The 27500-nt window shown below is 50.7% G+C and overlaps 12 non-coding genes across 12 annotated transcripts; all 12 read left to right on the forward strand.

Moving 5' to 3' along the window:
* Positions 1-2468: 2468 nt before the first annotated feature.
* trnav-aac (transfer RNA valine (anticodon AAC)) lies at positions 2469-2541 on the forward strand. The gene has a single exon. It is a non-coding gene; the product is annotated as a tRNA-Val (tRNA).
* A 2259-nt stretch (positions 2542-4800) lies between these two features.
* trnas-aga (transfer RNA serine (anticodon AGA)) lies at positions 4801-4882 on the forward strand. The gene has a single exon. It is a non-coding gene; the product is annotated as a tRNA-Ser (tRNA).
* Positions 4883-5138: 256 nt separating this feature from the next.
* Positions 5139-5211, forward strand: trnav-aac (transfer RNA valine (anticodon AAC)). The gene has a single exon. It is a non-coding gene; the product is annotated as a tRNA-Val (tRNA).
* Positions 5212-7130: 1919 nt separating this feature from the next.
* On the forward strand, positions 7131-7203 carry trnav-aac (transfer RNA valine (anticodon AAC)). Its single transcript has one exon. It is a non-coding gene; the product is annotated as a tRNA-Val (tRNA).
* A 2980-nt stretch (positions 7204-10183) lies between these two features.
* On the forward strand, positions 10184-10265 carry trnas-aga (transfer RNA serine (anticodon AGA)). The gene has a single exon. It is a non-coding gene; the product is annotated as a tRNA-Ser (tRNA).
* A 256-nt stretch (positions 10266-10521) lies between these two features.
* trnav-aac (transfer RNA valine (anticodon AAC)) lies at positions 10522-10594 on the forward strand. Its single transcript has one exon. It is a non-coding gene; the product is annotated as a tRNA-Val (tRNA).
* Positions 10595-15852: 5258 nt separating this feature from the next.
* On the forward strand, positions 15853-15934 carry trnas-aga (transfer RNA serine (anticodon AGA)). The gene has a single exon. It is a non-coding gene; the product is annotated as a tRNA-Ser (tRNA).
* A 256-nt stretch (positions 15935-16190) lies between these two features.
* Positions 16191-16263, forward strand: trnav-aac (transfer RNA valine (anticodon AAC)). Its single transcript has one exon. It is a non-coding gene; the product is annotated as a tRNA-Val (tRNA).
* Positions 16264-18527: 2264 nt separating this feature from the next.
* On the forward strand, positions 18528-18609 carry trnas-aga (transfer RNA serine (anticodon AGA)). The gene has a single exon. It is a non-coding gene; the product is annotated as a tRNA-Ser (tRNA).
* A 2621-nt stretch (positions 18610-21230) lies between these two features.
* trnas-aga (transfer RNA serine (anticodon AGA)) lies at positions 21231-21312 on the forward strand. The gene has a single exon. It is a non-coding gene; the product is annotated as a tRNA-Ser (tRNA).
* Positions 21313-21568: 256 nt separating this feature from the next.
* Positions 21569-21641, forward strand: trnav-aac (transfer RNA valine (anticodon AAC)). Its single transcript has one exon. It is a non-coding gene; the product is annotated as a tRNA-Val (tRNA).
* A 4609-nt stretch (positions 21642-26250) lies between these two features.
* On the forward strand, positions 26251-26323 carry trnav-aac (transfer RNA valine (anticodon AAC)). The gene has a single exon. It is a non-coding gene; the product is annotated as a tRNA-Val (tRNA).
* The last annotated feature ends 1177 nt before the right edge of the window (positions 26324-27500 follow it).

Raw genomic sequence — 27500 nt, forward strand, 5'->3', positions numbered from 1 at the left:
ATTGGGTCTTATGCAGAAATTAATTTCGTTGCAGTTCCACAACTGATTAAAAGCCAGTCATTCCTCATTTACCTAATCTTTCAAATGTCCAACTTTACAGGAAAAAAAGAAACATATTACAGAGATTTTTTACAGGATCTTTTCGTCATGCCCGCCTTTTTCAAAACATGTAAGTCACTAGCTCCACCACCAAACCCCAGCAGCATTAACACCAGACCCCACTAGCTCCACCACCAGACCACAGGAGCTTCCAACACCAGACCCCACTAGCTCCACCACCATACCCCAGCAGCATCACCACCAGACCCCAGGAGCTTCCACCACCAGACCCCAGGAGCTTCCACCACCAGACCTCAGGAGCTTCCACCAGACCCCAGCAGCATCACCACCAGACCCCACTAGCTCCACCACCAGACCCCAGCAGCATTACCACCAGACCCCATCCACCACCAGACCCTACTAGCTCCACCACCAGACCCCAGCAGCATTACCACCAGACCCCATCCACCACCAGACCCTACTAGCTCCACCACCAGACCCCAGGAGCTTACAACACCAGACCCCACTAGCTCCACCACCGGACCCCAGCAGCATCAGCACCAGACCCCACTAGCTCCACCACCGGACCCCAGCAGCATCAGCACCAGACCCCAGGAGCTTCCACCACCAGACCCCAGGAGCTTCCACCACCAGACCCCAGGAGCTTCCACCACCAGACCCCAGGAGCTTCCACCACCAGACCTCAGGAGCTTCCACCACCAGACCCCAGGAGCTTCCACCACCAGACCCCAGCAGCATCAGCACCAGACCCCAGCAGCATCACCACCAGAACCCAGGAGCTTCCACCACCACACCCCAGGAGCTTCCATCACCAGACCCCAGGAGCTTCCACCACCAGACCCCTCTAGCTGCACCACCAGACCCCAGCAGCATCACCACCACACCTCAGGAGCTTCCACCCCCAAACCCTAACAACAACTCAACAACCTCAAAAACCCGGCTCACCTGGAGCCACCCAAAGACCCGGCTCACCGTCCGAACCCGGGGACCCGCTTTTAAGCCCCCCACCAACCGGCCACTGGAGTGAAAGAGCCAGCCCTTGGGCCTGGAGGACCAGGGCCCTGGTACCATAAACACCCAGACGCTCCTAGCACCATGGACAGCACTCTGTCAGATGCTCAAGCGCATATTGTTTTTTACTCATGTTCTGGTTTCAGGACCACAATAAAAACACAATAAAAGCTGAACAGGGTTCCATGGTGTAATGGTTAGCACTCTGGACTTTGACCCCAGGAGCTTCCACCACCAGACACCACTAGCTCCACCACCAGACGACAGCAGCATCACCACCACACCTCAGGAGCTTCCACCACCAGACACCACTAGCTCCTCCACCAGACCCCAGCAGCATCACCACCAGACCCCAGGAGCTTCCACCACCAGACCCCAGGAATTTCCATCACCAGACCCAAGGAGCTTCCATCACCTGACCCCAGGAGCTTCCATCACCAGACCCCAGGAGCTTCCACCACCAGACCCCACTAGCTGCACCACCAGACCCCAGCAGCATCACCACCACACCTCAGGAGCTTCCACCACCAGACCCCAACAACAACTCAACAACCTCAACAACCTCAACAACCCGGCTCACCTGGAGCCACCCAGAGACCCGGCTCACCGTCCGAACCAGGGGACCCGCTTTAGTCCCCTACCCCCCTCCCCCCCACTGTGTGGCGGAGTCACATCCTGGTTATACAGCAGAGTGGCGCAGCGGAAGCGTGCTGGGCCCATAACCCAGAGGTCGATGGATCGAAACCATCCTCTGCTACTTACGAGATCCTCTCATACATGAGATGTGAGAGATTAACTGAAATCTATCCAGAGCTTTTTGGAAACAAGAAAGTGGATGTATGATCTATGAACATACTGCACTGACTGTTGATGAAAATGCATTTAATCAAAATGAGGATGAAAATATGTCTCAACCTAATAAAGTAAAACCAACCATTTTAAAATAAAGTAAAACCAACCATTTTAAAATAAAGACTCTAAATTGTCTATTTCTGAAGATTCACACACACACACACACACACACACACATACACACACACACATACACACAGCTGACAGGTTTTTGTGGCCGAGTGGTTAAGGCGATGGACTAGAAATCCATTGGGGATTCCCCGCGCAGGTTCGAATCCTGCCAACAACGAGTAATGTTTGAATGTGCAAGACGACTGCCTAATTTGCAGTTATTAATCATATCCAGTACTGTCTTTCAAAAGTAATCAGTTGGCTTCCCTTGTGGTACATTTTGTATTTTCTACCCAGCATGGTAATACCGATGGATGATTTTTAATTTTACCGCACCAGGACAACTTATATGAAATCACACATTTATTTCTAACATGAATGATTTGAAGATAGGATTTTTTTTTCGTTACGCCCGCCATTTTCAAAGCATGCAAGTTTCCGTAGTGTAGTGGTTATCACGTTCGCCTAACACGCGAAAGGTCCCCTGTTCGAAACTGGGCGGAAACATGTATTACTGCAATAATATTATTTGGACTTGGAAAACCCCTCTAATCCTCTTCTTGGTGCTCGGCACAGGAAGGTCGACCATCTCTTTCTCGCATTGGGTCTTATGCAGAAATGAATTTCGTTGCAGTTCCACAACTGATTAAAAGCCAGTCATTCCCCATTTACCTAATCTTTCAAATGTCCAACTTTACAGGAAAAAAAGAAACATATTACAGAGATTTTTTACAGGATCTTTTCGTCATGCCCGCCTTTTTCAAAACATGTAAGTCACTAGCTCCACCACCAAACCCCAGCAGCATTAACACCAGACCCCACTAGCTCCACCACCAGACCCCAGGAGCTTCCAACACCAGACCCCACTAGCTCCACCACCATACCCCAGCAGCATCACCACCAGACCCCAGGAGCTTCCACCACCAGACCCCAGGAGCTTCCACCACCAGACCTCAGGAGCTTCCACCACCAGACCCCAGGAGCTTCCACCAGACCCCAGCAGCATCACCACCAGACCCCACTAGCTCCACCACCAGACCCCAACAGCATTACCACCAGACCCCATCCACCACCAGACCCTACTAGCTCCACCACCAGACCCCAGCAGCATTACCACCAGACCCCATCCACCACAAGACCCCACTAGCTCCACCACCAGACCCCAGCAGCATCACCACCAGACCCCATCCACCACCAGACCCTACTAGCTCCACCACCAGACCCCAGGAGCTTCCAACACCAGACCCCACTAGCTCCACCACCGGACCCCAGCAGCATCAGCACCAGACCCCAGGAGCTTCCACCACCAGACCCCAGGAGCTTCCACCACCAGACCCCAGGAGCTTCCACCACCAGACCCCAGGAGCTTCCACCACCAGACCTCAGGAGCTTCCACCACCAGACCCCAGGAGCTTCCACCACCAGACCCCAGCAGCATCAGCACCAGACCCCAGCAGCATCACCACCAGAACCCAGGAGCTTCCACCACCACACCCCAGGAGCTTCCATCACCAGACCCCAGGAGCTTCCACCACCACACCTCAGGAGCTTCCACCACCAAACCCTAACAACAACTCAACAACCTCAAAAACCCGGCTCACCTGGAGCCACCCAAAGACCCGGCTCACCGTCCGAACCCGGGGACCCGCTTTTAAGCCCCCCACCAACCGGCCACTGGAGTGAAAGAGCCAGCCCTTGGGCCTGGAGGACCAGGGCCCTGGTACCATAAACACCCAGACGCTCCTAGCACCATGGACAGCACTCTGTCAGATGCTCAAGCGCATATTGTTTTTTACTCATGTTCTGGTTTCAGGACCACAATAAAAACACAATAAAAGCTGAACAGGGTTCCATGGTGTAATGGTTAGCACTCTGGACTTTGACCCCAGGAGCTTCCACCACCAGACACCACTAGCTCCACCACCAGACGACAGCAGCATCACCACCACACCTCAGGAGCTTCCACCACCAGACACCACTAGCTCCACCACCAGACCCCAGCAGCATCACCACCAGACCCCAGCAGCATCACCACCAGACCCCAGGAGCTTCCACCACCAGACCCCAGGAATTTCCATCACCAGACCCAAGGAGCTTCCATCACCTGACCCCAGGAGCTTCCATCACCAGACCCCAGGAGCTTCCACCACCAGACCCCACTAGCTGCATCATCAGACCCCAGCAGCATCACCACCACACCTCAGGAGCTTCCACCACCAGACCCTGACAACAACTCAACAACCTCAACAACCCGGCTCACCTGGAGCCACCCAGAGACCCGGCTCACCGTCCGAACCAGGGGACCCGCTTTTAAGTCCCCCCCCCCCCCCCCCTCCCCCCCACTGTGTGGCGGAGTCACATCCTGGTTATACAGCAGAGTGGAGCAGCGGAAGCGTGCTGGGCCCATAACCCAGAGGTCGATGGATCGAAACCATCCTCTGCTACTTAAGAGATCCTCTCATACATGAGATGTGAGAGATTAACTGAAATCAATCCAGAGCTTTTTGGAAACAAGAAAGTGGATGTATGATCTATGAACATACTGCACTGACTGTTGATGAAAATGCATTTAATCAAAATGAGGATGAAAATATGTCTCAACCTAATAAAGTAAAACCAACCATTTTAAAATGAAGTAAAACCAACCATTTTAAAATAAAGACTCTAAATTGTCTATTTCTGAAGATTCACACACACACACACACACACACACACACACACACACACACACACACACACACACACACACATACACACAGCTGACAGGTTGTTGTGGCCGAGTGGTTAAGGCGATGGACTAGAAATCCATTGGGGATTCCCCGCGCAGGTTCGAATCCTGCCAACAATGAGTAATGTTTGAATGTGCAAGACGACTGCCTAATTTGCAGTTATTAATCATATCCAGTACAGTCTTTCAAAAGTAATCAGTTGGCTTCCCTTGTGGTACATTTTGTATTTTCTACCCAGCATGGTAATACCGATGGATGATTTTTAATTTTACCGCACCAGGACAACTTATATGAAATCACACATTTATTTCTAACATGAATGATTTGAAGATAGGATTTTTTTTTCGTTACGCCCGCCATTTTCAAAGCATGCAAGTTTCCGTAGTGTAGTGGTTATCACGTTCGCCTAACACGCGAAAGGTCCCCTGTTCGAAACTGGGCGGAAACATGTATTACTGCAATAATATTATTTGGACTTGGAAAACCCCTCTAATCCTCTTCTTGGTGCTCGGCACAGGAAGGTCGACCATCTCTTTCTCGCATTGGGTCTTATGCAGAAATGAATTTCGTTGCAGTTCCACAACTGATTAAAAGCCAGTCATTCCTCATTTACCTAATCTTTCAAATGTCCAACTTTACAGGAAAAAAAGAAACATATTACAGAGATTTTTTACAGGATCTTTTCGTCATTCAAAACATGTAAGTCACTAGCTCCACCACCAAACCCCAGCAGCATTAACACCAGACCCCACTAGCTCCACCACCAGACCACAGGAGCTTCCAACACCAGACCCCACTAGCTCCACCACCATACCCCAGCAGCATCACCACCAGACCCCAGGAGCTTCCACCACCAGACCCCAGGAGCTTCCACCACCAGACCTCAGGAGCTTCCACCAGACCCCAGCAGCATCACCACCAGACCCCACTAGCTCCACCACCAGACCCCAGCAGCATTACCACCAGACCCCATCCACCACCAGACCCTACTAGCTCCACCACCAGACCCCAGCAGCATTACCACCAGACCCCATCCACCACAAGACCCCACTAGCTCCACCACCAGACCCCAGCAGCATCACCACCAGACCCCATCCACCACCAGACCCTACTAGCTCCACCACCAGACCCCAGGAGCTTACAACACCAGACCCCACTAGCTCCACCACCGGACCCCAGCAGCATCAGCACCAGACCCCACTAGCTCCACCACCAGACGACAGCAGCATCACCACCACACCTCAGGAGCTTCCACCACCAGACACCACTAGCTCCTCCACCAGACCCCAGCAGCATCACCACCAGACCCCAGGAGCTTCCACCACCAGACCCCAGGAATTTCCATCACCAGACCCAAGGAGCTTCCATCACCTGACCCCAGGAGCTTCCATCACCAGACCCCAGGAGCTTCCACCACCAGACCCCACTAGCTGCACCACCAGACCCCAGCAGCATCACCACCACACCTCAGGAGCTTCCACCACCAGACCCCAACAACAACTCAACAACCTCAACAACCTCAACAACCCGGCTCACCTGGAGCCACCCAGAGACCCGGCTCACCGTCCGAACCAGGGGACCCGCTTTAGTCCCCTACCCCCCTCCCCCCCACTGTGTGGCGGAGTCACATCCTGGTTATACAGCAGAGTGGCGCAGCGGAAGCGTGCTGGGCCCATAACCCAGAGGTCGATGGATCGAAACCATCCTCTCCTACTTAAGAGATCCTCTCATACATGAGATGTGAGAGATTAACTGAAATCTATCCAGAGCTTTTTGGAAACAAGAAAGTGGATGTATGATCTATGAACATACTGCACTGACTGTTGATGAAAATGCATTTAATCAAAATGAGGATGAAAATATGTCTCAACCTAATAAAGTAAAACCAACCATTTTAAAATAAAGTAAAACCAACCATTTTAAAATAATGACTCTAAATTGTCTATTTCTGAAGATTCACACACACACACACACACACACACACACACACACACACACATACACACACACACATACACACAGCTGACAGGTTTTTGTGGCCGAGTGGTTAAGGCGATGGACTAGAAATCCATTGGGGATTCCCCGCGCAGGTTCGAATCCTGCCAACAACGAGTAATGTTTGAATGTGCAAGACGACTGCCTAATTTGCAGTTATTAATCATATCCAGTACTGTCTTTCAAAAGTAATCAGTTGGCTTCCCTTGTGGTACATTTTGTATTTTCTACCCAGCATGGTAATACCGATGGATGATTTTTAATTTTACCGCACCAGGACAACTTATATGAAATCACACATTTATTTCTAACATGAATGATTTGAAGATAGGATTTTTTTTTCGTTACGCCCGCCATTTTCAAAGCATGCAAGTTTCCGTAGTGTAGTGGTTATCACGTTCGCCTAACACGCGAAAGGTCCCCTGTTCGAAACTGGGCGGAAACATGTATTACTGCAATAATATTATTTGGACTTGGAAAACCCCTCTAATCCTCTTCTTGGTGCTCGGCACAGGAAGGTCGACCATCTCTTTCTCGCATTGGGTCTTATGCAGAAATGAATTTCGTTGCAGTTCCACAACTGATTAAAAGCCAGTCATTCCCCATTTACTTAATCTTTCAAATGTCCAACTTTACAGGAAAAAAAGAAACATATTACAGAGATTTTTTACAGGATCTTTTCGTCATGCCCGCCTTTTTCAAAACATGTAAGTCACTAGCTCCACCACCAAACCCCAGCAGCATTAACACCAGACCCCACTAGCTCCACCACCAGACCCCAGGAGCTTCCAACACCAGACCCCACTAGCTCCACCACCATACCCCAGCAGCATCACCACCAGACCCCAGGAGCTTCCACCACCAGACCCCAGGAGCTTCCACCACCAGACCTCAGGAGCTTCCACCACCAGACCCCAGGAGCTTCCACCAGACCCCAGCAGCATCACCACCAGACCCCACTAGCTCCACCACCAGACCCCAGCAGCATTACCACCAGACCCCATCCACCACCAGACCCTACTAGCTCCACCACCAGACCCCAGCAGCATTACCACCAGACCCCATCCACCACAAGACCCCACTAGCTCCACCACCAGACCCCAGCAGCATCACCACCAGACCCCATCCACCACCAGACCCTACTAGCTCCACCACCAGACCCCAGGAGCTTCCAACACCAGACCCCACTAGCTCCACCACCGGACCCCAGCAGCATCAGCACCAGACCCCAGGAGCTTCCACCACCAGACCCCAGGAGCTTCCACCACCAGACCCCAGGAGCTTCCACCACCAGACCCCAGGAGCTTCCACCACCAGACCTCAGGAGCTTCCACCACCAGACCCCAGGAGCTTCCACCACCAGACCCCAGCAGCATCAGCACCAGACCCCAGCAGCATCACCACCAGAACCCAGGAGCTTCCACCACCACACCCCAGGAGCTTCCATCACCAGACCCCAGGAGCTTCCACCACCACACCTCAGGAGCTTCCACCACCAAACCCTAACAACAACTCAACAACCTCAAAAACCCGGCTCACCTGGAGCCACCCAAAGACCCGGCTCACCGTCCGAACCCGGGGACCCGCTTTTAAGCCCCCCACCAACCGGCCACTGGAGTGAAAGAGCCAGCCCTTGGGCCTGGAGGACCAGGGCCCTGGTACCATAAACACCCAGACGCTCCTAGCACCATGGACAGCACTCTGTCAGATGCTCAAGCGCATATTGTTTTTTACTCATGTTCTGGTTTCAGGACCACAATAAAAACACAATAAAAGCTGAACAGGGTTCCATGGTGTAATGGTTAGCACTCTGGACTTTGACCCCAGGAGCTTCCACCACCAGACACCACTAGCTCCACCACCAGACGACAGCAGCATCACCACCACACCTCAGGAGCTTCCACCACCAGACACCACTAGCTCCACCACCAGACCCCAGCAGCATCACCACCAGACCCCAGCAGCATCACCACCAGACCCCAGGAGCTTCCACCACCAGACCCCAGGAATTTCCATCACCAGACCCAAGGAGCTTCCATCACCTGACCCCAGGAGCTTCCATCACCAGACCCCAGGAGCTTCCACCACCAGACCCCACTAGCTGCACCACCAGACCCCAAGCAGCATCACCACCAGAACCCAGGAGCTTCCACCACCACACCCCAGGAGCTTCCATCACCAGACCCCAGGAGCTTCCACCACCAGACCCCTCTAGCTGCACCACCAGACCCCAGCAGCATCACCACCACACCTCAGGAGCTTCCACCACCAAACCCTAACAAACAACTCTACAACCTCAAAAAACCCGGCTCACCTGGAGCCACCCAAAGACCCGGCTCACCGTCCGAACCCGGGGACCCCGCTTTTAAGCCCCCCACCGACCGGCCACTGGAGTGAAAGAGCCAGCCCTTGGGCCTGGATGGACCAGGGCCCTGGTACCATAAACACCCAGACGCTCCTAGCACCATGGACAGCACTCTGTCAGATGCTCAAGCGCATATTGTTTTTTACTCATGTTCTGGTTTCAGGACCACAATAAAAACACAATAAAAGCTGAACAGGGTTCCATGGTGTAATGGTTAGCACTTTGGACTTTGACCCCAGGAGCTTCCACCACCAGACACCACTAGCTCCACCACCAGACGACAAGCAGCATCACCACCACACCTCAGGAGCTTCCACCACCAGACACCACTAGCTCCACCACCAGACCCCAGCAGCATCACCACCAGACCCCAGCAGCATCACCACAGACCCCAGGAGCTTCCACCACCAGACCCCAGGAATTTCCATCACCAGACCCAAGGAGCTTCCATCACCTGACCCCAGGAGCTTCCATCACCAGACCCCAGGAGCTTCCACCACCAGACCCCACTAGCTGCACCACCAGACCCCAGCAGCATCACCACCCCACCTCAGGAGCTTCCACCACCAGACCCCAAAAACAACTCAACAACCTCAACAACCCGGCTCACCTGGAGCCACCCAGAGACCCGGCTCACCGTCCGAACCAGGGGACCCGCTTTTAAGTCCCCTACCCCCCTCCCCCCCACTGTGTGGCGGAGTCACATCCTGGTTATACAGCAGAGTGGCGCAGCGGAAGCGTGCTGGGCCCATAACCCAGAGGTCGATGGATCGAAACCATCCTCTGCTACTTAAGAGATCCTCTCATACATGAGATGTGAGAGATTAACTGAAATCTATCCAGAGCTTTTTGGAAACAAGAAAGTGGATGTATGATCTATGAACATACTGCACTGACTGTTGATAAAAATGCATTTAATCAAAATGAGGATGAAAATATGTCTCAACCTAATAAAGTAAAACCAACCATTTTAAAAAAAAGACTCTAAATTGTCTATTTCTGAAGATTCACACACACACACACACACACACACACACACACACATACACACAGCTGACAGGTTGTTGTGGCCGAGTGGTTAAGGCGATGGACTAGAAATCCATTGGGGATACCCCGCGCAGGTTCGAATCCTGCCAACAACGAGTAATGTTTGAATGTGCAAGACGACTGCCTAATTTGCAGTTATTAATCATATCCAGTACTGTCTTTCAAAAGTAATCAGTTGGCTTGCCTTGTGGTGCATTTTGTATTTTCTACCCAGCATGGTAATACCGATGGATGATTTTTAATTTTACCGCACCAGGACAACTTATATGAAATCACACATTTATTTCTAACATGAATGATTTGAAGATAGGATTTTTTTTTCGTTACGCCCGCCATTTTCAAAGCATGCAAGTTTCCGTAGTGTAGTGGTTATCACGTTCGCCTAACACGCGAAAGGTCCCCTGTTCGAAACTGGGCGGAAACATGTATTACTGCAATAATATTATTTGGACTTGGAAAACCCCTCTAATCCTCTTCTTGGTGCTCGGCACAGGAAGGTCGACCATCTCTTTCTCGCATTGGGTCTTATGCAGAAATGAATTTCGTTGCAGTTCCACAACTGATTAAAAGCCAGTCATTCCCCATTTACTTAATCTTTCAAATGTCCAACTTTACAGGAAAAAAAGAAACATATTACAGAGATTTTTTACAGGATCTTTTCGTCATGCCCGCCTTTTTCAAAACATGTAAGTCACTAGCTCCACCACCAAACCCCAGCAGCATTAACACCAGACCCCACTAGCTCCACCACCAGACCCCAGGAGCTTCCAACACCAGACCCCACTAGCTCCACCACCATACCCCAGCAGCATCACCACCAGACCCCAGGAGCTTCCACCACCAGACCCCAGGAGCTTCCACCACCAGACCTCAGGAGCTTCCACCACCAGACCCCAGGAGCTTCCACCAGACCCCAGCAGCATCACCACCAGACCCCACTAGCTCCACCACCAGACCCCAGCAGCATTACCACCAGACCCCATCCACCACCAGACCCTACTAGCTCCACCACCAGACCCCAGCAGCATTACCACCAGACCCCATCCACCACAAGACCCCACTAGCTCCACCACCAGACCCCAGCAGCATCACCACCAGACCCCATCCACCACCAGACCCTACTAGCTCCACCACCAGACCCCAGGAGCTTCCAACACCAGACCCCACTAGCTCCACCACCGGACCCCAGCAGCATCAGCACCAGACCCCAGGAGCTTCCACCACCAGACCCCAGGAGCTTCCACCACCAGACCCCAGGAGCTTCCACCACCAGACCCCAGGAGCTTCCACCACCAGACCTCAGGAGCTTCCACCACCAGACCCCAGGAGCTTCCACCACCAGACCCCAGCAGCATCAGCACCAGACCCCAGCAGCATCACCACCAGAACCCAGGAGCTTCCACCACCACACCCCAGGAGCTTCCATCACCAGACCCCAGGAGCTTCCACCACCACACCTCAGGAGCTTCCACCACCAAACCCTAACAACAACTCAACAACCTCAAAAACCCGGCTCACCTGGAGCCACCCAAAGACCCGGCTCACCGTCCGAACCCGGGGACCCGCTTTTAAGCCCCCCACCAACCGGCCACTGGAGTGAAAGAGCCAGCCCTTGGGCCTGGAGGACCAGGGCCCTGGTACCATAAACACCCAGACGCTCCTAGCACCATGGACAGCACTCTGTCAGATGCTCAAGCGCATATTGTTTTTTACTCATGTTCTGGTTTCAGGACCACAATAAAAACACAATAAAAGCTGAACAGGGTTCCATGGTGTAATGGTTAGCACTCTGGACTTTGACCCCAGGAGCTTCCACCACCAGACACCACTAGCTCCACCACCAGACGACAGCAGCATCACCACCACACCTCAGGAGCTTCCACCACCAGACACCACTAGCTCCACCACCAGACCCCAGCAGCATCACCACCAGACCCCAGCAGCATCACCACCAGACCCCAGGAGCTTCCACCACCAGACCCCAGGAATTTCCATCACCAGACCCAAGGAGCTTCCATCACCTGACCCCAGGAGCTTCCATCACCAGACCCCAGGAGCTTCCACCACCAGACCCCACTAGCTGCACCACCAGACCCCAGCAGCATCACCACCAGAACCCAGGAGCTTCCACCACCACACCCCAGGAGCTTCCATCACCAGACCCCAGGAGCTTCCACCACCAGACCCCTCTAGCTGCACCACCAGACCCCAGCAGCATCACCACCACACCTCAGGAGCTTCCACCACCAAACCCTAACAACAACTCAACAACCTCAAAAACCCGGCTCACCTGGAGCCACCCAAAGACCCGGCTCACCGTCCGAACCCGGGGACCCGCTTTTAAGCCCCCCACCGACCGGCCACTGGAGGTGAAAGAGCCAGCCCTTGGGCCTGGAGGACCAGGGCCCTGGTACCATAAACACCCAGACGCTCCTAGCACCATGGACAGCACTCTGTCAGATGCTCAAGCGCATATTGTTTTTTACTCATGTTCTGGTTTCAGGACCACAATAAAAACACAATAAAAGCTGAACAGGGTTCCATGGTGTAATGGTTAGCACTTTGGACTTTGACCCCAGGAGCTTCCACCACCAGACACCACTAGCTCCACCACCAGACGACAGCAGCATCACCACCACACCTCAGGAGCTTCCACCACCAGACACCACTAGCTCCACCACCAGACCCCAGCAGCATCACCACCAGACCCCAGCAGCATCACCACCAGACCCCAGGAGCTTCCACCACCAGACCCCAGGAATTTCCATCACCAGACCCAAGGAGCTTCCATCACCTGACCCCAGGAGCTTCCATCACCAGACCCCAGGAGCTTCCACCACCAGACCCCACTAGCTGCACCACCAGACCCCAGCAGCATCACCACCCCACCTCAGGAGCTTCCACCACCAGACCCCAAAAACAACTCAACAACCTCAACAACCCGGCTCACCTGGAGCCACCCAGAGACCCGGCTCACCGTCCGAACCAGGGGACCCGCTTTTAAGTCCCCTACCCCCCTCCCCCCCACTGTGTGGCGGAGTCACATCCTGGTTATACAGCAGAGTGGCGCAGCGGAAGCGTGCTGGGCCCATAACCCAGAGGTCGATGGATCGAAACCATCCTCTGCTACTTAAGAGATCCTCTCATACATGAGATGTGAGAGATTAACTGAAATCTATCCAGAGCTTTTTGGAAACAAGAAAGTGGATGTATGATCTATGAACATACTGCACTGACTGTTGATAAAAATGCATTTAATCAAAATGAGGATGAAAATATGGCCGTTTTCGAATTCGCATACTGTACTACAAGTATACACTGATTTGGCCAAAGTGTAGTAAGTAGTATGCTGTATGTGAACAGAAGGAAATCTGCAGTGTGCGAAAAATACCCGGATGTTGTACTGATCTGGAAAAAAATCCGCAGCATGCTTCAGACAGCCTACCTCGCTTACTATATCCCAGAATGCAATGCGGCCTCGGCCGGGCAGCGCTTTTTTCTTTTTTTTCTCAAAGCTTTATTGAGAAAACAGCTGCAATCGGACAGTGATGTGATGTGAAGGCAGAAAGGACTAGTTACACCGTGGAGAGGGAGAAGGAGGAATATAAATGTAAGTAACTTTAATATATAACCTTTTTAATTCAATTTAGTGTAAGGACAACGATTAAAAATTGTGGGTTTTTAATAGTATGTTAGGTTTTTGTTAGTTATCTTAGCATGCTTGCTACGTAAATAAAAGTGAACTAAGTGTTATGACAACGTTATATATCGGTAGTTCGTTGTATTTTCATGAAATAACTTTCATTTCTGTGTTTTGACAGAGAATTTGTCCGGGAGCTGAAATAAATAGATGCAGAGAGAGGGTTTGGACAAGGAGGAGAAGATGGAGAGAGAGCTACTCGACAGAGAGGAGAAGATAAATAAAATAAAATTAACTTCAATAGACTGATATGTTCATTTCAATACATTTATTAAAATCCCTTTCCATCCCTTATGTCATTTCATCAATGAAATTGGTTTTACTGCTATTTCAACATTTAAGATAAGATAATCCTTTATTAGTCCCACATCGGAGAAATTGGCAAGATATAGCCCGACTGGAATCGAACCCCTGTTCGCTGTACGAAAGTCGCTAATCAACCCATTGAGCTATAAGATATACAGCTCTGTTCTGTCTGTGGTATATATATATCCATCTAGTAACAACACGAAGCTTCACTTTATATTCAGACAAACTAACGTGACAGCTACAACTGTTAGATTTAATCTATTAAACCAACATTTATTTCCTAAATGATTTATTTCAGCCGGTGACAATTCTCCACAGGGCTGCAGGTTTCTCCCCGGGACGAGGCCGTGGGTTGACCCGGCGATCGCGTCTGTTCTCCGGCCGTGAGCTGCTGATGCGGCCGGACCGGCGGCTCTTTTGATCCCCGAAACATCGGATCAAATTTCTACGCCTTACTTTTACGCCTGAATGTTAAAAGATGTTAAAACGTAATAAAGTGGCATATTAACAGCGCTACAGCTGGAATTACAACAGCTTCTAGTCCAGTGTTTCTCAATCCTGGTCCTCCTGCATGTTTTAGATGTTTCCCTGCTTCAGCGCACCGTGATAAAAGTACGTGTGTCATCAACAGAGTTGTGCAGACCTTGGTGACAGCTAATTAGGACCTTTAATTAGAATCAGGTGTGTTGGTGCAGGGAAATATCTAAAACATGCAGGACAGGGAACACGAGGACCAGGATTGAGAAACACTCTAGTCTGCTTTTAAATCTCATCTTTCGCTGACGTTTTGGTGCGAAATGCATTCTGGGATACACTGTAGCACACTGCTGTGTGAGCGGTCTGCTGGAGCAGCGTACTGAATCCTTCATTCAGTAGGCAGTATTCAGTGCATACTTTGCAGTATGTAGCATATAGTGCGGTAGTGTCTGAATTCGAAAACGGCCTATGTCTCAACCTAATAAAGTAAAACCAACCATTTTAAAAAAAAGACTCTAAATTGTCTATTTCTGAAGATTCACACACACACACACACACACACACACACACACACACACACACACACACACACACACACACACACACACACACACACACACACACACACACACACACACACACACACACACACACACACACACACACACACACACACACACACACACACACACACACACACACACACACACACACACACACACACACACACACACACACACACACACACACACACACACACACACACACACACACACACACACACACACACACACACACACATACACACAGCTGACAGGTTGTTGTGGCCGAGCAGCGGAAGCGTGCTGGGCCCATAACCCAGAGGTCGATGGATCGAAACCATCCTCTGCTACTTAAGAGATCCTCTCATACATGAGATGTGAGAGATTAACTGAAATCTATCCAGAGCTTTTTGGAAACAAGAAAATGGATGTATGATCTATGAACATACTGCACTGACTGTTGATGAAAATGCATTTAATCAAAATGAGGATGAAAATATGTCTCAACCTAATAAAGTAAAACCAACCATTTTAAAATGAAGTAAAACCAACCATTTTAAAATAAAGACTCTAAATTGTCTATTTCTGAAGATTCACACACACACACACACACACACACACACACACACACACACACATACACACAGCTGACAGGTTGTTGTGGCCGAGTGGTTAAGGCGATGGACTAGAAATCCATTGGGGATTCCCCGCGCAGGTTCGAATCCTGCCAACAATGAGTAATGTTTGAATGTGCAAGACGACTGCCTAATTTGCAGTTATTAATCATATCCAGTACTGTCTTTCAAAAGTAATCAGTTGGCTTCCCTTGTGGTACATTTTGTATTTTCTACCCAGCCTGGTAATACCGATGGATGATTTTTAATTTTACCGCACCAGGACAACTTATATGAAATCACACATTTATTTCTAACATGAATGATTTGAAGATAGGATTTTTCTTTCGTTACGCCCGCCATTTTCAAAGCATGCAAGTTTCCGTAGTGTAGTGGTTATCACGTTCGCCTAACACGCGAAAGGTCCCCTGTTCGAAACTGGGCGGAAACATGTATTACTGCAAGAATGTTATTTGGACTTGGAAAACCCCTCTAATCCTCTTCTTGGTGCTCGGCACAGGAAGGTCGACCATCTCTTTCTCGCATTGGGTCTTATGCAGAAATGAATTTCGTTGCAGTTCCACAACTGATTAAAAGCCAGTCATTCCTCATTTACCTAATCTTTCAAATGTCCAACTTTACAGGAAAAAAAGAAACATATTACAGAGATTTTTTACAGGATCTTTTCGTCATGCCCGCCTTTTTCAAAACATGTAAGTCACTAGCTCCACCACCAAACCCCAGCAGCATTAACACCAGACCCCACTAGCTCCACCACCAGACCACAGGAGCTTCCAACACCAGACCCCACTAGCTCCACCACCATACCCCAGCAGCATCACCACCAGACCCCAGGAGCTTCCACCACCAGACCCCAGGAGCTTCCACCACCAGACCTCAGGAGCTTCCACCAGACCCCAGCAGCATCACCACCAGACCCCACTAGCTCCACCACCAGACCCCAGCAGCATTACCACCAGACCCCATCCACCACCAGACCCTACTAGCTCCACCACCAGACCCCAGCAGCATTACCACCAGACCCCATCCACCACAAGACCCCACTAGCTCCACCACCAGACCCCAGCAGCATAACCACCAGACCCCATCCACCACCAGACCCTACTAGCTCCACCACCAGACCCCAGGAGCTTACAACACCAGACCCCACTAGCTCCACCACCGGACCCCAGCAGCATCAGCACCAGACCCCACTAGCTCCACCACCGGACCCCAGCAGCATCAGCACCAGACCCCAGGAGCTTCCACCACCAGACCCCAGGAGCTTCCACCACCAGACCCCAGGAGCTTCCACCACCAGACCCCAGGAGCTTCCACCACCAGACCTCAGGAGCTTCCACCACCAGACCCCAGGAGCTTCCACCACCAGACCCCAGCAGCATCAGCACCAGACCCCAGCAGCATCACCACCAGAACCCAGGAGCTTCCACCACCACACCCCAGGAGCTTCCATCACCAGACCCCAGGAGCTTCCACCACCAGACCCCTCTAGCTGCACCACCAGACCCCAGCAGCATCACCACCACACCTCAGGAGCTTCCACCCCCAAACCCTAACAACAACTCAACAACCTCAAAAACCCGGCTCACCTGGAGCCACCCAAAGACCCGGCTCACCGTCCGAACCCGGGGACCCGCTTTTAAGCCCCCCACCGACCGGCCACTGGAGTGAAAGAGCCAGCCCTTGGGCCTGGAGGACCAGGGCCCTGGTACCATAAACACCCAGACGCTCCTAGCACCATGGACAGCACTCTGTCAGATGCTCAAGCGCATATTGTTTTTTACTCATGTTCTGGTTTCAGGACCACAATAAAAACACAATAAAAGCTGAACAGGGTTCCATGGTGTAATGGTTAGCACTCTGGACTTTGACCCCAGGAGCTTCCACCACCAGACACCACTAGCTCCACCACCAGACAACAGCAGCATCACCACCACACCTCAGGAGCTTCCACCACCAGACACCACTAGCTCCTCCACCAGACCCCAGCAGCATCACCACCAGACCCCAGGAGCTTCCACCACCAGACCCCAGGAATTTCCATCACCAGACCCAAGGAGCTTCCATCACCTGACCCCAGGAGCTTCCATCACCAGACCCCAGGAGCTTCCACCACCAGACCCCACTAGCTGCACCACCAGACCCCAGCAGCATCACCACCACACCTCAGGAGCTTCCACCACCAGACCCCAACAACAACTCAACAACCTCAACAACCTCAACAACCCGGCTCACCTGGAGCCACCCAGAGACCCGGCTCACCGTCCGAACCAGGGGACCCGCTTTTAAGTCCCCTACCCCCCTCCCCCCCACTGTGTGGCGGAGTCACATCCTGGTTATACAGCAGAGTGGCGCAGCGGAAGCGTGCTGGGCCCATAACCCAGAGGTCGATGGATCGAAACCATCCTCTGCTACTTAAGAGATCCTCTCATACATGAGATGTGAGAGATTAACTGAAATCTATCCAGAGCTTTTTGGAAACAAGAAAGTGGATGTATGATCTATGAACATACTGCACTGACTGTTGATGAAAATGCATTTAATCAAAATGAGGATGAAAATATGTCTCAACCTAATAAAGTAAAACCAACCATTTTAAAATAAAGTAAAACCAACCATTTTAAAATAAAGACTCTAAATTGTCTATTTCTGAAGATTCACACACACACACACACACATACACACAGCTGACAGGTTGTTGTGGCTGAGTGGTTAAGGCGATGGACTAGAAATCCATTGGGGATTCCCCGCGCAGGTTCGAATCCTGCCAACAACGAGTAATGTTTGAATGTGCAAGACGACTGCCTAATTTGCAGTTATTAATCATATCCAGTACTGTCTTTCAAAAGTAATCAGTTGGCTTCCCTTGTGGTACATTTTGTATTTTCTACCCAGCATGGTAATACCGATGGATGATTTTTAATTTTACCGCACCAGGACAACTTATATGAAATCACACATTTATTTCTAACATGAATGATTTGAAGATAGGATTTTTTTTTCGCTACGCCCGCCATTTTCAAAGCATGCAAGTTTTCGTAGTGTAGTGGTTATCACGTTTGCCTAACACGCGAAAGGTCCCCTGTTCGAAACTGGGCGGAAACATGTATTACTGCAATAATATTATTTGGACTTGGAAAACCCCTCTAATCCTCTTCTTGGTGCTCGGCACAGGAAGGTCGACCATCTCTTTCTCGCATTGGGTCTTATGCAGAAATGAATTTCGTTGCAGTTCCACAACTGATTAAAAGCCAGTCATTCCCCATTTACCTAATCTTTCAAATGTCCAACTTTACAGGAAAAAAAGAAACATATTACAGAGATTTTTTACAGGATCTTTTCGTCATGCCCGCCTTTTTCAAAACATGTAAGTCACTAGCTCCACCACCAAACCCCAGCAGCATTAACACCAGACCCCACTAGCTCCACCACCAGACCCCAGGAGCTTCCAACACCAGACCCCACTAGCTCCACCACCATACCCCAGCAGCATTAACACCAGACCCCAGGAGCTTCCACCACCAGACCCCAGGAGCTTCCACCACCAGACCTCAGGAGCTTCCACCACCAGACCCCAGGAGCTTCCACCAGACCCCAGCAGCATCACCACCAGACCCCACTAGCTCCACCACCAGACCCCAGCAGCATTACCACCAGACCCCATCCACCACCAGACCCTACTAGCTCCACCACCAGATCCCAGCAGCATTACCACCAGACCCCTTCCACCACAAGACCCCACTAGCTCCACCACCAGACCCCAGCAGCATCACCACCAGACCCCATCCACCACCAGACCCTACTAGCTCCACCACCAGACCCCAGGAGCTTCCAACACCAGACCCCACTAGCTCCACCACCGGACCCCAGCAGCATCAGAACCAGACCCCAGGAGCTTCCACCACCAGACCCCAGGAGCTTCCACCACCAGACCCCAGGAGCTTCCACCACCAGACCCCAGGAGCTTCCACCACCAGACCTCAGGAGCTTCCACCACCAGACCCCAGGAGCTTCCACCACCAGACCCCAGCAGCATCAGCACCAGACCCCAGCAGCATCACCACCAGAACCCAGGAGCTTCCACCACCACACCCCAGGAGCTTCCATCACCAGACCCCAGGAGCTTCCACCACCAGACCCCTCTATCTGCACCACCAGACCCCAGCAGCATCACCACCACACCTCAGGAGCTTCCACCACCAAACCCTAACAACAACTCAACAACCTCAAAAACCCGGCTCACCTGGAGCCACCCAAAGACCCGGCTCACCGTCCGAACCCGGGGACCCGCTTTTAAGCCCCCCACCGACCGGCCACTGGAGTGAAAGAGCCAGCCCTTGGGCCTGGAGGACCAGGGCCCTGGTACCATAAACACCCAGACGCTCCTAGCACCATGGACAGCACTCTGTCAGATGCTCAAGCGCATATTGTTTTTTACTCATGTTCTGGTTTCAGGACCACAATAAAAACACAATAAAAGCTGAACAGGGTTCCATGGTGTAATGGTTAGCACTCTGGACTTTGACCCCAGGAGCTTCCACCACCAGACACCACTAGCTCCACCACCAGACGACAGCAGCATCACCACCACACCTCAGGAGCTTCCACCACCAGACACCACTAGCTCCACCACCAGACCCCAGCAGCATCACCACCAGACCCCAGCAGCATCACCACCAGACCCCAGGAGCTTCCACCACCAGACCCCAGGAATTTCCATCACCAGACCCAAGGAGCTTCCATCACCTGACCCCAGGAGCTTCCATCACCAGACCCCAGGAGCTTCCACCACCAGACCCCACTAGCTGCACCACCAGACCCCAGCAGCATCACCACCACACCTCAGGAGCTTCCACCACCAGACCCTGACAACAACTCAACGACCTCAACAACCCGGCTCACCTGGAGCCACCCAGAGACCCGGCTCACCGTCCGAACCAGGGGACCCGCTTTTAAGTCCCCTCCCCCCCTGCCCCCCACTGTGTGGCGGAGTCACATCCTGGTTATACAGCAGAGTGGCGCAGCGGAAGCGTGCTGGGCCCATAACCCAGAGGTCGATGGATCGAAACCATCCTCTGCTACTTAAGAGATCCTCTCATACATGAGATGTGAGAGATTAACTGAAATCTATCCAGAGCTTTTTGGAAACAAGAAAGTGGATGTATGATCTATGAACATACTGCACTGACTGTTGATGAAAATGCATTTAATCAAAATGAGGATGAAAATATGTCTCAACCTAATAAAGTAAAACCAACCATTTTAAAATAAAGTAAAACCAACCATTTTAAAATAAAGACTCTAAATTGTCTATTTCTGAAGATTCACACACACACACACACACACACACACACACACACACACACACACACACACACACATACACACAGCTGACAGGTTGTTGTGGCCGAGTGGTTAAGGCGATGGACTAGAAATCCATTGGGGATTCCCCGCGCAGGTTCGAATCCTGCCAACAACGAGTAATGTTTGAATGTGCAAGACGACTGCCTAATTTGCAGTTATTAATCATATCCAGTACTGTCTTTCAAAAGTAATCAGTTGGCTTCCCTTGTGGTACATTTCGTATTTTCTACCCAGCATGGTAAATCCGATGGATGATTTTTAATTTTACCGCACCAGGACAACTTATATGAAATCACACATTTATTTCTAACATGAATGATTTGAAGATAGGATTTTTTTTTCGCTACGCCCGCCATTTTCAAAGCATGCAAGTTTTCGTAGTGTAGTGGTTATCACGTTCGCCTAACACGCGAAAGGTCCCCTGTTCGAAACTGGGCGGAAACATGTATTACTGCAATAATATTATTTGGACTTGGAAAACCCCTCTAATCCTCTTCTTGGTGCTCGGCACAGGAAGGTCGACCATCTCTTTCTCGCATTGGGTCTTATGCAGAAATGAATTTCGTTGCAGTTCCACAACTGATTAAAAGCCAGTCATTCCCCATTTACCTAATCTTTCAAATGTCCAACTTTACAGGAAAAAAAGAAACATATTACAGAGATTTTTTACAGGATCTTTTCGTCATGCCCGCCTTTTTCAAAACATGTAAGTCACTAGCTCCACCACCAAACCCCAGCAGCATTAACACCAGACCCCACTAGCTCCACCACCAGACCCCAGGAGCTTCCAACACCAGACCCCACTAGCTCCACCACCATACCCCAGCAGCATTAACACCAGACCCCAGGAGCTTCCACCACCAGACCCCAGGAGCTTCCACCACCAGACCTCAGGAGCTTCCACCACCAGACCCCAGGAGCTTCCACCAGACCCCAGCAGCATCACCACCAGACCCCACTAGCTCCACCACCAGACCCCAGCAGCATTACCACCAGACCCCATCCACCACCAGACCCTACTAGCTCCACCACCAGACCCCAGCAGCATTACCACCAGACCCCATCCACCACCAGACCCTACTAGCTCCACCACCAGACCCCAGCAGCATTACCACCAGACCCCATCCACCACAAGACCCCACTAGCTCCACCACCAGACCCCAGCAGCATCACCACCAGACCCCATCCACCACCAGACCCTACTAGCTCCACCACCAGACCCCAGGAGCTTCCAACACCAGACCCCACTAGCTCCACCACCAGACCCCAGCAGCATCAGCACCAGACCCCAGGAGCTTCCACCACCAGACCCCAGGAGCTTCCACCACCAGACCCCAGGAGCTTCCACCACCAGACCCCAGGAGCTTCCACCACCAGACCTCAGGAGCTTCCACCACCAGACCCCAGGAGCTTCCACCACCAGACCCCAGCAGCATCAGCACCAGACCCCAGCAGCATCACCACCAGAACCCAGGAGCTTCCACCACCACACCCCAGGAGCTTCCATCACCAGACCCCAGGAGCTTCCACCACCAGACCCCTCTAGCTGCACCACCAGACCCCAGCAGCATCACCACCACACCTCAGGAGCTTCCACCACCAAACCCTAACAACAACTCAACAACCTCAAAAACCCGGCTCACCTGGAGCCACCCAAAGACCCGGCTCACCGTCCGAACCCGGGGACCCGCTTTTAAGCCCCCCCACCGACCGGCCACTGGAGTGAAAGAGCCAGCCCTTGGGCCTGGAGGACCAGGGCCCTGGTACCATAAACACCCAGATGCTCCTAGCACCATGGACAGCACTCTGTCAGATGCTCAAGCGCATATTGTTTTTTACTCATGTTCTGGTTTCAGGACCACAATAAAAACACAATAAAAGCTGAACAGGGTTCCATGGTGTAATGGTTAGCACTCTGGACTTTGACCCCAGGAGCTTCCACCACCAGACACCACTAGCTCCACCACCAGACGACAGCAGCATCACCACCACACCTCAGGAGTTTCCACCACCAGACACCACTAGCTCCACCACCAGACCCCAGCAGCATCACCACCAGACCCCAGCAGCATCACCACCAGACCCCAGGAGCTTCCACCACCAGACCCCAGGAATTTCCATCACCAGACCCAAGGAGCTTCCATCACCTGACCCCAGGAGCTTCCATCACCAGACCCCAGGAGCTTCCACCACCAGACCCCACTAGCTGCACCACCAGACCCCAGCAGCATCACCACCACACCTCAGGAGCTTCCACCACCAGAGCCCAACAACAACTCAACAACCTCAACAACCCGGCTCACCTGGAGCCACCCAGAGACCCGGCTCACCGTCCGAACCAGGGGACCCGCTTTTAAGTCCCCTACCCCCCTCCCCATCACTGTGTGGCGGAGTCACATCCTGGTTATACAGCAGAGTGGCGCAGCGGAAGCGTGCTGGGCCCATAACCCAGAGGTCGATGGATCGAAACCATCCTCTGCTACTTAAGAGATCCTCTCATACATGAGATGTGAGAGATTAACTGAAATCTATCCAGAGCTTTATGGAAACAAGAAAGTGGATGTATGATCTATGAACATACTGCACTGACTGTTGATGAAAATGCATTTAATCAAAATGAGGATGAAAATATGTCTCAACCTAATAAAGTAAAACCAACCAGTTTAAAATAAAGTAAAACCAACCATTTTAAAATAAAGACTCTAAATTGTCTATTTCTGAAGATTCACACACACACACACACACACACACACACACAGCTGACAGGTTGTTGTGGCCGTACCTTGCAGTTTCTGGACTGCCTCCGAGGTCCTAACACATCCTAACAGGTCCGAACAAGATCAAAGAGTTTCCACTGAGGTCCGAACAGATCCGAACGAGGTCCGAACAGATCCGAACGAGCTCCGAACCAATCCGAACGACGTGCCTGGTCACGTGATGCAGGAGGGGGCGTGGCTATCGCTTTAGAATGTCGGCCATGTTTTTCCCCGCATCACCAGACAACACCAAAAACGGAAAAAGGTTTGAAAACTTGATTAATGCTCATAAAGGCACCGGCAGGTAGAAGCCGAATTTCAAAGCGTGTGATAAAACGATGAACAAACTATTTTTCTGTACCGCAAGCCCGTTATTTAACTTGTATTTTCAACTTTCTCGTTAAATAGGCGATTTGCTAATGGAGCTTCTGCCTGTGTGTGATGGTGGGTTATGATGCTGATGAGACTGAATCAGAACAACAATAGTAACGTATTCCTTTATTTACTGAATAAACTATGCCGATTTCTCGGGAAAAGCCTTAAGATGTGAAAAAATATTGCCAAATTTCATTGCCCATCAGTGGAATATTAATTTATCTGCTATCTGTGGCGTTTTCTCTCCTCTGGTAATGGAGCCTGGTTATACAGTTAGAGCAGAGCAGACAGATGTGTACTGATGTGTAGATCTGTCCAGATGTATTAAGCATGCTTAATTGGGCCAAGTTTAATTTTTCGTCAGTGGAATAGTATTTTTACATCTGTCTGTGTGATAATATATATAGCACCTTTCAAACCATACAGTTACAAAGTGCTTCACAACAATAATAAAACAGTAATGCAAAACATAACATAACATAACATAACATAACACATCCATACATAGTTGCATCGGCACTGTCTGTACAGGCTATAGCTTGATATTATCCTGTTTTATATATATATATATACATATACATATATATATGTATATATGTATGTATGTATGTATGTATGTATGTATGTATGTATGTATGTATGTATGTATGTATGTATGTATGTATGTATGTATGTATGTATGTATGTATGTATGTATGTATGTATAATATATATATATATATATATATATATATATATATATATATATATATATATATATATATATATATATTCCACAGAACAGACATTCCACAGAACAAATGAAGCATATGGATGTTTCTTTCACTGTTTAGTTACACCCAGAAGGCAAAGAAAAAGGGCCGTGCGTCAAGAGGACCATGGAGAGCACCCAGGAAGTCCAGTGGTTCTGCTGCTGGACAGCAGGAAGTCCAGTGGTTCTGCTGCTGGACAGCAGGAAGTCCAGTGGTTCTGCTGGACAGCAGGAAGTCCAGTGGTTCTGCTGCTGGACATAAGGAAGTCCAGTGGTTCTGCTGCTGGACAGCAGGAAGTCCAGTGGTTCTGCTGCTGCTTCCAGCTGCTTCTGTGCAGCATTCACACCAATTGATGTTCCTGTCTTTGAGTCTCTGTTTGTCTGTGTGTCTCTGTGTCGTTTAATAAATAGTTTAACAAAGTTTAATATAAAGTTTAATAAATATTTTGAGCGAAGAACAGCCTTCATGTTTTTATTTAATTTCCTCTTGAAAAACAGGATTCATCTATTGAATGTGATTGTCAAAACTACTGCCAGAATTACTTGCATAATCATTTTAAGTTTTATTCACAAAACCCAGCACTCTTTCCCACAGGTTTTGGTGTGTTATCTGTTCAAAGCTGTGGTAGTTGGGATGTTGCCACAAGACACATGGAAATTAAAGTGATGATAAAACCTTGCAATAGGGGCAGAAGTGTGTGTAAACAATGTTGAGAAGATAAGAATAGAGAAAAATATAATGTTCATTTTCCTCCTTTTTTTCCTCCTTTTCTTTTCCCTCTTTCCCCCCTCCTCCCTCTTTTTTCTTTTCTTTCCCCCCCTCGGGCAGTCCCTTTAGCCCCATTTTTGGCCGAGTGGTTAAGGCGATGGACTAGAAATCCATTGGGGATTCCCCGCGCCGGTTCGAATCCTGCCAACAACGAGTAATGTTTGAATGTGCAAGACGACTGCCTAATTTGCAGTTATTAATCATATCCAGTACTGTCTTTCAAAAGTAATCAGTTGGCTTCCCTTGTGGTACATTTTCTACCCAGCATGGTAATACCGATGGATGATTTTTAATTTTACCGCACCAGGACAACTTATATGAAATCACACATTTATTTCTAACATGAATGATTTGAAGATAGGATTTTTTTTTCGTTACGCCCGCCATTTTTAAAGCATGCAAGTTTCCGTAGTGTAGTGGTTATCACGTTCGCCTAACACGCGAAAGGTCCCCTGTTCGAAACTGGGCGGAAACATGTATTACTGCAATAATATTATTTGGACTTGGAAAACCCCTCTAATCCTCTTCTTGGTGCTCGGCACAGGAAGGTCGACCATCTCTTTCTCGCATTGGGTCTTATGCAGAAATGAATTTCGTTGCAGTTCCACAACTGATTAAAAGCCAGTCATTCCTCATTTACCTAATCTTTCAAATGTCCAACTTTACAGGAAAAAAAGAAACATATTACAGAGATTTTTTACAGGATCTTTTCGTCATGCCCGTCTTTTTCAAAACATGTAAGTCACTAGCTCCACCACCAAACCCCAGCAGCATTAACACCAGACCCCACTAGCTCCACCACCAGACCCCAGGAGCTTCCAACACCAGACCCCACTAGCTCCACCACCATACCCCAGCAGCATCACCACCAGACCCCAGGAGCTTCCACCACCAGACCCCAGGAGCTTCAACCACCAGACCTCAGGAGCTTCCACCACCAGACCCCAGGAGCTTCCACCAGACCCCAGCAGCATCACCACCAGACCCCACTAGCTCCACCACCAGACCCCAGCAGCATTACCACCAGACCCCATCCACCACCAGACCCTACTAGCTCCACCACCAGACCCCAGCAGCATTACCACCAGACCCCATCCACCACAAGACCCCACTAGCTCCACCACCAGACCCCAGCAGCATCACCACCAGACCCCATCCACCACCAGACCCTACTAGCTCCACCACCAGACCCCAGGAGCTTCCAACACCAGACCCCACTAGCTCCACCACCGGACCCCAGCAGCATCAGCACCAGACCCCAGGAGCTTCCACCACCAGACCCCAGGAGCTTCCACCACCAGACCCCAGGAGCTTCCACCACCAGACCTCAGGAGCTTCCACCACCAGACCCCAGGAGCTTCCACCACCAGACCCCAGCAGCATCAGCACCAGACCCCAGCAGCATCACCACCAGAACCCAGGAGCTTCCACCACCACACCCCAGGAGCTTCCATCACCAGACCCCAGGAGCTTCCACCACCACACCTCAGGAGCTTCCACCACCAAACCCTAACAACAACTCAACAACCTCAAAAACCCGGCTCACCTGGAGCCACCCAAAGACCCGGCTCACCGTCCGAACCCGGGGACCCGCTTTTAAGCCCCAGCAGCATTACCACCAGACCCCATCCACCACCAGACCCTACTAGCTC

Source organism: Cololabis saira, unplaced genomic scaffold (genome assembly GCF_033807715.1).
Source record: "Cololabis saira isolate AMF1-May2022 unplaced genomic scaffold, fColSai1.1 scf043, whole genome shotgun sequence".
Taxonomy (NCBI): Eukaryota; Metazoa; Chordata; class Actinopteri; order Beloniformes; family Belonidae; genus Cololabis; species Cololabis saira.